At 41.9% G+C, this 12,723-nt stretch overlaps 1 protein-coding gene across 15 annotated transcripts in view; it reads left to right on the forward strand.

Moving 5' to 3' along the window:
• Positions 1-4,444: 4,444 nt before the first annotated feature.
• LOC116698939 (catenin delta-2) overlaps positions 4,445-12,723 on the forward strand; it is a 177,783-nt gene continuing 169,504 nt past the window's right edge. For all 15 annotated transcript variants that reach the window (XM_032531198.1, XM_032531203.1, XM_032531199.1 and 12 more), the window contains exon 1: positions 4,445-4,717. The gene's annotated coding sequence lies outside the window, so the exon portion shown is untranslated. The remainder of the gene's footprint in view (positions 4,718-12,723) is intronic.

A 12,723-nucleotide genomic window follows, 5' to 3' on the forward strand; every position in this document is an offset into this window, starting at 1 on the left:
TGTTTTCTTTGTTTTCATGACTATTTCACTGAATGCATCAAAACTATGAATGAACACATGTGGAGTAATGTACTTAACAAAAAAGTGTGAAATAACTGAAAACATGTTTTATATGCTAGTTTCTTCAAAGTGGCCACCCTTTTTCTTTTTTGAAACGCTGCAAACCCTTGGTGTTCTCTCAATGAGCTTCATGAGGTAGTCACCTGAAATGGTTTTCACTTTACAGGTGTGCCTTGTCAGGGTTAATTAGTGGAATTTCTTGCCTTATTAATGGAGTTGGGACCATCAGTTGTGATGTGCAGAAGTCAGGTTGATACACAGCCGACAGCCCTATTGGACAACTGTTAGAATTCACATTATGGCAAGAACCAATCAGCTAAGTAAAGAGAAACGAGTGGCCGTCATTACTTTAAGAAGTGACGGTCAGTCAGTCTGGAAAACAATTGCGAAAACTTTGAATGTGTCCCCAAGTGCAGTCACAAAAACCATCAAGCGGTACAACAAAACTGGCTCACATGAGGACCGCCCCAGGAAAGGAAGACCAAGAGTCACCTCTGCTGCTGAGGACAAGTTCATCCTGGTCACCAGCCTCAGAAATCGCAAGTTAACAGCAGCTCAGGTTAGAGACCAGATGAATACCCCACAGAGATCTAGCAGCTGACACATCTCTAGAACAACTGTTAAGAGGAGACTACGCAAATCAGGCCTTCATGGTCAAATAGCAGCTAGGAAACCACTGCTAAGGAGAGGCAAAACGCAGAAGAGATTTGTTTGGGCCAAGAAACACAAGGAATGGACAGTAGTCCAGTGGAAATCTGGGCTTTGGTCTGATGAGTCCAAGTTTGAGATCTTTGGTTCCAACCGCAGTGTCTTTGCACAACGGAGAAAAAGTGACTGGATGGATTCTACATGCCTGTTTCCCACCGTGAAGCATGGAGGACTCATAGTTCTGATGCCTTCAGTGATAATCTACAATGTAAATAGTCATGAAAATAAAGGAAACGCATTGAATGAGAAGGTGTGTCCAAACTTTTGGTCTGTACTCATATATGTATGTATATATATGTATATATATATATATATGTGTGTGTTTGTGCAGTATATATATGTATGTGTGTATATATGTGTAGATATTTATACTTGTATATGTATATATATGTATATGTGTGTATATATGTACAGGTATATATATGTGTGTATATATATATATATATATACAGTTATATATGGATATGTAAACATGTGTATATGTGTGTGTGTATATATATATATATATGTATATATATATATGTATATGTGTGTGTGCTGTATGTATGTTAAAAAAATTGGGTCTTTAAATGCCTTTACTACCTTGGTTCTCACCTTCTTAGGTAACAATCTATAGATAGATGAATCAATCAATCAAAATATATTCATATAGCACTTTACAGAAACCAGGAGGTATCCAATGTGCTTTACATTAAGAACCAAGTACAAAACAACACATCATACAATAAAAAAGAATGAGGCATATAACACAGTAACATCAGAAAAGGTTACAAAGAATCAGGAAAGTGAAATTGTCACACCACTATTAGGTGTTAAATGCTAGCCTAGGGGTGGCTTCTAGCTCACCCAGGAAGTCCATTCGCCCAATGTTGGCTGAGTCCTGCAGCGGCGTGGGTTTGAGTCCAACCTGTGGCCATTTTCTGTGTGTTGTCCCCCATTTCTCTTACCCTTTCATGTCCATCCACTGTCACTACAATAAAGGGAAAAGGCCCAAAAAATTGTCTTTATAAAAAAAAAAGCCATCCTAAACAAATAGGTTTTTAGTTTAGACCTAAAAAGAGCCACATCTTTTATCGTCCAAATATCAGGGGGTGACTTGTTCCAGAGTTTCAGGGCAGCAACTGCAAAAGTCTGATCACCCCACCGTTTATACCTGGACCCTAGGACTTCTAAAACCAATTGATTTGAAGACCACAATGACCGGTTGTGCTCATGCAAAGTTAAAATTTCAGACAAATACTCCGGGCGAGGCCATTTAAGGTGTTGAAAACAAACAATAAGATCTTAAAATCTATTCTATAAGGCACAGGGAGCCAAACAGGGTGTAGAGAACGGGAGTGATATGTGCACATCTAGATGTTTTTGTTAAAAAGCAAGCAGCAGCATTTTTCACAAGTTGAAGGCGTGAGATGGACGTCTGATTCAGACCAACACAGAGAGCATTACAATAGTCCAACCTTGAACTAATAAAGGCATGAAGGGTCTTTTCTAGGTCGTGCCTGCTCAGGAGAGGCTTAACTTTAGCCAGGAGATGAAGCTGGAAAAAGCAACATTGCTGATCTGTTTGTCAAATGGCATGCTGCAATAACCCCTAGATTTTTGACAGTGGATCTAGTGTATGATGCCAGAGCTCCCAGACTCAAAGCTGGACCATTTTGTGTACCGGAGGAACTAAAAATAATAATACACTCAGTTTTTAATGAATGGATGATGTATGGACGAATGAAGGGCAAAGTGTATGTGATGAACATGAAACAGTAATCCACACTGACTGAAAGGCTGTAGGTCTTGACTTCACAGCCTTGCTTTCTTCCTGCCTCTCTCATGCATGACATCACAGTGCACCAGTGTGGTAGGTGGGTGATGTGTTTGTTTTCGTTGCCAGTTCCAAAAGCCAGACACATAGCACTGTGCAGACACCAACTCAATCATCACCACACTGTCTCACTCTCTGCTTTCAATCCAATACCTACGGGTTGACATTTCGTTTGTGTTAAGCAAATGAGCATGTGTTACTCCCCCTGCAGCATTGTGCTCCACACACATACTCACACACACACAATGACACCTGCGAGCAGCTTCTCAGTGCAACCACGTTTCCTATGGACACTGAGCAGCTTCACTGGAGCAGACAAGTGCCTCGCTTAAGGGGACTTCAATTTTTAGATTAGGTCAGATGAAACTTTAATGATCCCTGTGGAGATGTCCGGTCATTAGAGCAGCAGAGGATAGGCTACAGATAAGAATAGCTCAAATAGAGGATATTGCAAGATACAGTACGAGGAGAGCATACTGGCGATACAGCAAATGCATAGTAAGTGAATGTAACTCTCAGATTTACAGGGCACCGCATATTTAATAGTGATTGCACACATACAGGGTTTTAACAATATGCATTGTTACACCATAAACACATGCATATGCTTATATTATATAGTCATATGTCAAGGTTTTGTATCAACAAATTGCTGATTATTCCACCATCAAAGAATGACATTTTGGCTGCAATGTGTCTAGATAATCTGAGTATCCAAAGTCATTTCTTGCGCAATGAGGCAAATATTGCATGCGAGAACAATGTGTGCAAGATTTGTTTTGCCATTGATGCCACTGACTGTGGCATTTGGAAGTAGCTTACAGTTGACTGAACAAAGACATGTTAGACAAAGAGGGAGTGAAAGAAAGAGAGAGGCAGAACGAGTCAGACGGGGAGACAAATATAGATAAAGCCAGAGATAGATGAGATCCAGAGGATCTACGGAGCTCAGTTCAACTGGGTTACACACTTTTCCAGTCCTCATTAGGGTTTTAACTCCCTCTAGCAAAGGCTTTGTTCTGATTTGGCATGTATGTGCATATGTTGTATATTCTATTCTAGCCTCTTTTACAAAGAGGAGAGGTTTAGTTTCAAAGTTGCTGAGACACAGAATGGGGTTGAAATATGTTAAAAAGATAGTTTGGATTGTTTGAGTGGGGTTGTTTGAGGTACTTATCCAGTGTATTTCCTACAGTAAATGGCAGTCGCCCCCAGTTGGGAGACTGGCAGTCAGGAGTACTGAAACGGAAGCAAAGCATTGTACTGCTGTAGACAGGGGCACCAACTATATTTTAGCAGCCTGAAAAAAAGGCCCACCTATAAAATGAGTCAGTATAAGTGTATGCTATATTTACAATATTTGAACTTGCCGTCAGACCTTTTCGCTGTCCCATGGGGAACTGACCCCATTGTATACATCTATGTTCTTTTTGAAGCCACCAGACTCCTTTGACAAAAATAGTAATTTTACCTTGAAGAAGACGAGAGTTGTGGAGTCTCCCGCTGGCTCGATCGGTTAGTTTTGGTTGTTAGTGTTCTTACTTTTACATAATTTCTGTCTGAAAAGAATGGGAAGGCTAACTGATTGGGATTTTAGTTGGAATTTATTAAAGATATACAGTATTTAAACTAAATGATGTCCTGACATACCTGCAGCTGCATTCCAGTTGCTGCCTCCATGTGGCAGTAATCACCCCCCATAGTGTAGTTACTCTCATCCCCGGTGGATGTCGCTGCTAAAACTGGTACCCACATCGTCTGTCAGTCTGTCTGGCAGGGATGGGGGGGATGTTGTATTGTGAACTGAGAGAGAGAGAGATAGAGAGAGCAAGAGAGAGAGCGAGAGAGGGAGAGAACCTCTGCCGCTTTTCCTGTCGCCTCTCCTGTGCGCAGCGCTCCGGCCCGGCCGCTCCTCCATTCCTCATTTCCTCCCCACAGCTGGCTCCCTCCTTTCGGATGCTGGCTCTGCCTTCTCCTCTCACACACATCGCATTGGACCAAATATTTCGGAGGGTGGAATGACCTACTACCTGTTTTGCATGGTCTGATTTACGGGAAATTCGCACGTCGGAAAGGAGGGGAGTGAAGACGGGAAAAGGAGGCTCTCCATCCCCCGAGGGAATTTATTTTACAGTAAGCAGGCGCAATGTCATTCCAGTTTCCTCATTCCGCTCGTCTCACACCTCCTATCTGTGCAAATGCTGAATGAAAAACGAAAAGAAAAAGCTAGAATGTGACAGCCTGCTGGGAACATGGCTGGCTGCTGTATTTTTGTTCGAAGTGTGCGCCAGATGTTTTTGCTATTTTATGTCAGTTTATTCCGAGGCGTGGTACGGGTTGTGTTTTTATTATGATGCGCTAAATGGCCGTGCTGCGCTTGCATTGCTCGTGGACTGAAAATGGAAACAACCCCCCATTTCAGCTAGACTCGCCATCCATCCGTCCATCCGAGGGTGTGTGTGGGTCTGAGGAGGGGTGGTTGGCGGACGTGAAAACCTTATTACTTTCAGTCAGATTGACCTAGTGTGAGCGATATTCGTACGACTGTCGCAGGTGGCCACATCGTGACCGGCTCCCCCGTCTTTGTGTTGCCTTTGCGGTGCGATGCTGGGACGATCAAAAAATGTGTTTCCTTTTCAGCCATCACCAGGCATGTGAACTGGATGAAGAGCACCTTGCTGCCTGCCTGCTTGAATCGCCCCCCTCCCCATCACAGTGTGTTTCTGATCATCAGCTCCAGGCTGTTTATCTTCCCCACTGTAGAGTCATTAATGTCATTCATCATCACTTTGCCAAGATTACTGTGTTTCAACAGAGAGCATCATCATGTTTGCTTATGGTAATTGTGTGTGGATTTCTGCTCTGTGACCCGGCAGAAATTGGGTTCTGCTTGTGCCTACTAAATTAGCCCTCTTAGTATGTACTGTATAGTTTCTGCATGGCAGTTTATGAGGCCTCACTTAGTTAAACCCGGTGCGGTCTCTTAAGGGATATTGTGTTGTGGATCACAGATCACTCCCAAGATGGTGGAGCTAGCCAGTCGTAATGAGAAGTTTAATGTGATGGACATCGGGGGGTTGGGGGAAGCCAGAGAGATGCTTCTGATTAGGGCAGCAGAGCAGATTGTGTCTGGCAGTGAAATGTCTGATTAAATTGATTATCAACAGGCTGCCTGAATTTATATTGACCATTGTGCATGTACAGTTACTGTAGCAGATGTTTTTATAATAGGTTTGAGAGGAAAAAAAACCTGACAAAGATTAATGGATATGGCAGCCTACAAATGAGCTTACTTGTGTGATGTGTTCGTATTTATTGAGGCGGCTGGTAGAAAACGGAGACTAGTTCCTCTGCTTTTTAATCCATGTTTCCTGCGGGTGAAATATGCAACCGCCAACTAGACCAATGGTGTGTCCCACGGCTCCTATTTAACACTAGAACCAATCAAATCGTTGTCAAATTGTAGGACTTTATTCTTCATACTATGTTATGTTTTCAGTTTGGTGTGTCCATTTTTCTAATTTCTTTAAGCGGAGTTGAATCACGAGACAGACAGGCTACACAAGTTTCTTTTCCTTTCTTTAAAGGTCCCATGGCATGAACATTTCACTTCATAAGTTTTTGAGCATTAACATGCGTTCCCCAGTGGCTAGAAACGGTGATAGGTGTAAACCGAGCCCTGGGTATCCTGCTCTTCCTTTGAGAAAATGAAAGCTCAGATGGACCGATCTGGAATCTTGCTCCTTATGAGGTCACAAGGGGCAAGATGATCGCCCCTTTCTCTGCTTTGTCCACCCAGAGAATTTGGCCCACCCATGAGAGAGAGACAACATGGCTTTCCAACGAGCAAAGTGGCTGTTGGTCAAGGCCACCCCCCCAGCTAACACCTTACATGGATGCTTCTCTCATACTTTTATGCTAAGTATTAAGCTAAAGCTAGCAGCTGGTGATCTTAGCTTAGCCTAAAGTATGAAAATAGGGGGAAACAGCTAGCCTGGACTGTCCAAAAGTAACACAATCAACACTTGTTTGTACAAACACCAAAGTGTAAAAATAATAGTGGTTTAAGGGGAATGAGTGCAGGAATATTTCTTGGCTGGGTGCACTGACTTCCGGAGTCTAAACTGGTTGCATGGCAACATGAACGTGATGACAGCTTCCTATTTAAAGGACAGAAAAGTGCTTTTAATCTTCTCTTCTAACTCATGGCAGGAAAACAAACTTTTGCTTTGAACTAAGTACCGTATACTCGTAACCTCTTGTCACAGGTTGCATATGTCTGCGTTCTGATCCAAGTGATGTTACTTGCTTAGGTTTATTTATTCAAACAGTTTTTACAGACTATACCTTATTTTAAAGATAAGAAAGTAATCCAAATATAAGCATCTTGTGACCGCTCAGAAGAATCTTGCGTCCCCTTACGAGATCCCGACCTTCATGTTGGGAACCACTGATTCCACACTATCCGGTCCCACAATCCAAAATAGATATCCTTAACAGTGTTTTTATACACGCTCTTAACATGATCACAGTTGCAACTCCTGGTCTCCAGTATTCATTTGGTCTGCCACAGTGCACACAAACAGCTTGAGGTAAATGACTGCTACAAGCTAGATTAGGAACATACCAAAGCCAAGCTCTAAACACTTAACACACACAGGTGAAACTGCCAGCCAGTGTTCCTGTCACACAACATTTAACTGATCAAAGAGCTGCTCTTCCCAAATGTTGCTGCATGCGTTCCTGTAACACACTGAATAGCATTACAGGAAGCCAGAAGTCTTCAGAGTGCATTCACCTGCTTCTCTGGGGAATAATAGAGTACCACCCCCACCCACCACCTCCCACCCCCAAACCCCTCTCTCTATTCCTCTGCCTAATTGCCAACGATTCATGGTGGATTGACCCTATAGTTGCATCCATAGTGAAACGTGATGCACTTCGCTATGGTTCAGAGAGGTGTTGAGAGCGTGTTCTCATCCTTTTCCATAGACTCGCCTCGGCTGATGCAGCCTCAACAGGCTTCATTAAGTTTTTATATTAAAAAGATGATACATGAGATGTGGACAAACACTCTCGCTGAGACAGATCCCAAATGTGAATTACTGTCGCTTTGCAACATCTACAGTCAAAATATTTTGTATCTATTGCTTTCTCGGTCTAGACTAAAAAAAATTTCATCATTTGGACAACACATTAAAATTCAGTTCACAGGACTGTGATACAGAAGGAATAGACGAAATAATAAAAACATCCCATAACAAATTACTTTTAAAGATTTATCAGGTTTATTACAGTTTGGGTTTGTAGGTTTGGCCATGATTTTTAATCAATATGATTACATCTTACTCCCAGAAGTAAAATGTATTCATGAAGCCTTTTTTACTACAAAGTCCAAAAAACACCCAAGTAGTCTGATCATTTTACAGGTTTATTTGGAGGTAAAACTGAAAGCGATTGCACCTGGATTGTGGTTATTAATCTGTTATTGCACATGAAAATGTGTGCAACGTGCACAGCTACAGTATCAAGAGTAGGCCTGGGTACGTTGAACCACCATCTGACTGCTTGGCTGCCTTGCCCATTAAGATTCTTTTTAGCCTTGTTCCCAGATCTCTGCAATTAACTTGGTGTGAACAGTGTTATTGTACCCAATGGAAATGATGTCCACAACTGTTAGAAAATAAACCCAGACTGTCCTTTAACCTTGTAGTAAGCCAATCACAATGACTCCTTTGAAGGTAAAATCAAAATTAGGTTGCATGCCAGTTAGCCTTGCATTGCCAGTCCATCTACACTCTGCGGTATGGAGCAGGGTCTGGCTGGTCCACACAGCATTCCGGGATGGGAGAAAAACATGCTCTGGTTTAGTGGCATTTCTTTAAACCAATCACAATTGTCATGGCCAGCGCAAAGCTCCGGACGGAGCCAGTGTAAAATAGTAGCGTGGGAGAAACCTTGGATTGAACAGATAGTCTAGCTAGCTGTCTGGATTTACCTTGCAGAGATCTGAGGAGCAGTTAACCATAGTCCTCGTAAATCCACCTTAGTTTAAAAGTCCAACACTAAGAAAGCAGGAAGGAAACGGACATCGGCGAAAATACATGCAATCCTGGAAGTGGAACATCAGGGATATGGACTATATTCCAGTAAGCACTATTTGTCATTGATAAAAAGTTGTGGCGATCAGCACTTTAATCTGTTAGTATTCATAGTGTTATGTAAAAATATAAATTGAGCTGTTAGATCATACGTGCTTAAACTGCAGGCGCATCAGTCCAAAAACATATTCAATACCTCAAGGAGTACATTAAAAAATCAAGAAGAAACTTTAGCGAGAAAAAAGCAACACAGCTGATAGTTGAGACTTGCCATCAGGGATACTACGGATACTGTATAAAGTATATAGGAGGCGTTGACAAATACTTCATTAGTATGAAACATCCTATGACCCACTTTTGTAGCAGCATTACCATGATTTAGTAACTTCAAAGTTGGAGTTGTTTTTCAGGAGTGGTTATGGTATTTCATCTACCCCCTGTAGAGGCAGCTGTATTCAACTGGGGAATTATTGATGGTAAGGGTAGCGCAGTATAAGTCGAACGACAAATTATTATGGTCATGTAAATACGTAACACATTTGTGTAAAATGAATACTACTTCATAATATCTCACATGTACTACATACTGTCACTATGAGTGCATTTGCAGCCTTTTTTTATTCCTTGTCACCATCAATGTGAATCAGCCATCTATTATTCCAAACCTGATATCTTTGCTGATAACTTTGCTGAGAGAGAGGGAGAGACAGAGACAGAGACAGAGACAGAGACAGAGACAGAGTTGCCAGGTCATTGTATTCCAATCATGGCTGCATCTGATTCATATCACAGCTGGCGCCTCCTACTCAGTGAGTAGATGGGGATGATAGGTTGCCTGGTCAACAACCTCTTTATTCCTTGAACCGTTCAGAGCAGAAAGACAGTGGGAGATGCAGAAATCAGTCTGTCAGTGACATCATGGCCCACATTTACTTGCAAGCCATAGTTATATATATACAAAAATGATTGCAAACTGCATTTCTGTTCCCATGAATTACTTCCTTATATTTTCTCAATAAAATATTAATAACAAATGGCTTGAATTATAGATAACGGTCTTTTTTTATAACATAAACACAGAAAAATGCACATTAAAATTACCACCCGCCTGTTGTAATCATGAAAACAGCAAAATTGGCTTGTTTGGTGCATACTTTTCCATGTAGATCTCAATCTCGAAAAAATCACACCATGACAGCAACACGACTACTTTGGCCCGTGAGCCCCCGTGGAGGAAAACATAAATCGGGACTTTACAATTGATGACTTTTTCCACTACATGGTACCTCCTCGACTCGCCTCGACTCTACTCTCGCCTTTTTTGGTTTTCCATTACCAAAAAATGTAGCGTTAGACAGTCAAACACAAACATTATTAGATCTTGGTAAAAGCATGCAGCACGCTCATTGGCTCATTGATGCTGATAAGATTTACTCTTTTGGCATTGAAATGTGGTATTGAATGACGAGGCATTTTTCAATACTTGATACTTTAGAGGCAATTCGGTCAGTGCCAAAAAATTATTGAACTCGGTACCCAGCCCTACTTAGGCTTGAAGCAAGTGTTAAGTGCAGGTCTGTAAGAGGATGCAAACTCTGGTTTCCTGCTTTAAACTCAGGCACACTACACACCTGTCCACAAACCCAATCTTCCAGGTGCAGACCTGAATGAAGTCAGTGGCCAGCCAGCGTTGACCCACATTGTATACTTAGTATATTAATACCTACATCACTGGTCAGGTGCAAAAATCAGGTGACAGAGTGACCACCAACCATTTCCTCTCTCTGAAGATCCCACTTGTGGGTCTGGCTGTTTCACTAATGCATGATGACAAATAACAGCTGCACTTTGCTTCCCTGCCTCAGGCGCTGAGTGGTTTACCCTCTTCTCCGCTGCCCTATAGGTGAATGGAGAAGAGTGGGAGCTATGGAGAGGGTAGTGGTTGTTTGTCAGAAACATCATTTTTTCACTTGAGTTTTGTTCATTTCACTCAATTCACACTCGATGCACACTTCAGCCGAAAAACTCTTGAGTACAAAATCACTTTGCACTAATATTTACAACAGGACCTGTTGGGTTGTGTATTAAACAGACCCTTCACTCACTCAGTTGAATAAGATCCTTTTGTTCAATTTAGTATTTCAAACATACATGGAATACCTGCTCAGTCAAAAGAGCCCCACACAATTTTTTTCATCACTACAGCAATGGATACCTGAGAGGCATCTCTATGTTGAACCAAGTTCAGACCAGGGATGTCATCATTGTTTCAGTGAGTCCACCATCCTCTCTGTGTCTGGCAAAGCTAAGACCTGGTGTGTTCCTCTTCACCGAGGGAGACAATAATACTCCTCCTAAGCCACCTCTCACTGCATTGCTCACCCAATCAATCCCCTGTGGAGTGGGACGTTGCCAAGTTGCGGTTGCCAAGTTGTGGTTGCTGTAGCAACAAGGCCTTCGGTTTGCTGTGATGTCAGCCAGGTGCGGTGTGGCAGTTTGGTCTCTAACAAGGCCGGCCCTTGTTGGGGATAATGAGCAAGACTGTGCTGTCATGACGATGACTCTTTCTATGAGAAAGGGGAGGTCAGCGAGAGGCGACTCCCAATTAGCTTGGAGTGTGTGAGGGAGACGGTGAGTGGGTAGGAGTGGGATGGTAATATTGTCCCCTTCTGGTTTGTCACTGTATGTTTGTTTGTGGACAAATGCTCATGTGTAACCAATGTTAAAAACACATTCATATGTGCGGCATGTGGAGCCTATTCATAAAACAATTTAATGGCCATTAAAAATGATTTATTTAACAAGGAGAAAACTAGTTAGGGATGGGATACATTACCTGAGTTATAATACCCAAATTGTTCTTTTTTAAAACTACTATTCACAAATGAAAATCACATTCTACAATCACATTACTTTTCCTACTTAGCACAGCATCGTCAAAATGGGCCTGAATCAAGTCCAAAATTGGAATCCCGCTTTGTCCTTGTGGTGTTTTGCCCTATAGTTGCATTTTTTCAGAGCTGCAACTGCCATTTTGTTGGCTTCCTCTTAAATGCGTTACGATCTGTCACCTCTGTTGCTACGTTTTAATAGAGGCAATGTCCAGAAAAGTTCCGAACACAGCAAAATAAGAAAATACAAGCAAAGGGCAGGATCTGTGCTGATACATACACCACTACACACTTGATGATTTAAAGGGAATATTTGAAGTCCTACTCATTGTGCCTTAAAATAGTAGTCAACGTTTGCCCCTGGTGACCGCACACAAGTCTAATCCTTACAGTGAAGCTGCCGGTTTAACTACCACTCAAACTCCAAACCAAACCTAGTAATATCTGAATGTAGGCTTACCAGTGACTAAGGTTAGCAAACCAGCTAAGAACCCCAACATTAGCGCTGCGCCGATCTAACACGTACCAAAGTCTGTCCATCGAACACAGAGAGACCAAATGGTATATATTTAGAATGTTCAATTGAGGAATATGTAACAATCATATACTATATGCTTGCTTTTTACTACCTCAACCAGAACTGTGTTCAGATTATTTTCAGACTTTAAATCAAGTGTCAGCATCAGCCATCAAAGCATGATCTCAAAACACTACAATGAATGCAGAACGAACATGCAAAATATTACAATTTCAGTGGACCGAACATGACAAACATTAGGTAGCCAAGCTTATAGACCTACAGCATTTACCTGCTCACTGAAAATGTCACTTCTCAAATGCTCAAATGAAAGAGTGACTTTGCATGCCCTTGTCTTTTTGCATGTGTGTGCTGTGTGTGTTTTGCTCTGGGTGGGTGGTGGAGGACTGGCAGCAACCTGACAGCCACTCTTTGTTCTCACATGCCTTTCAGCATTTATGAACTCTTAGGTGTAAGTGGGCCTAACATAATTACAAATGAGCTTTTCTTATCCATAATGCTGCTGAGAGAAAGCCATTATGTCCTGTGGAGCGTTTTGGAGCTGTGAAGTTGAAAAGAATAACAAATTGTGGTGGTCAAACACCCATTCATCACTTATCACCTTGATGA

The sequence above is a fragment of the Etheostoma spectabile genome, chromosome 12 (genome assembly GCF_008692095.1).
Source record: "Etheostoma spectabile isolate EspeVRDwgs_2016 chromosome 12, UIUC_Espe_1.0, whole genome shotgun sequence".
Classification (NCBI taxonomy): domain Eukaryota; kingdom Metazoa; phylum Chordata; class Actinopteri; order Perciformes; family Percidae; genus Etheostoma; species Etheostoma spectabile.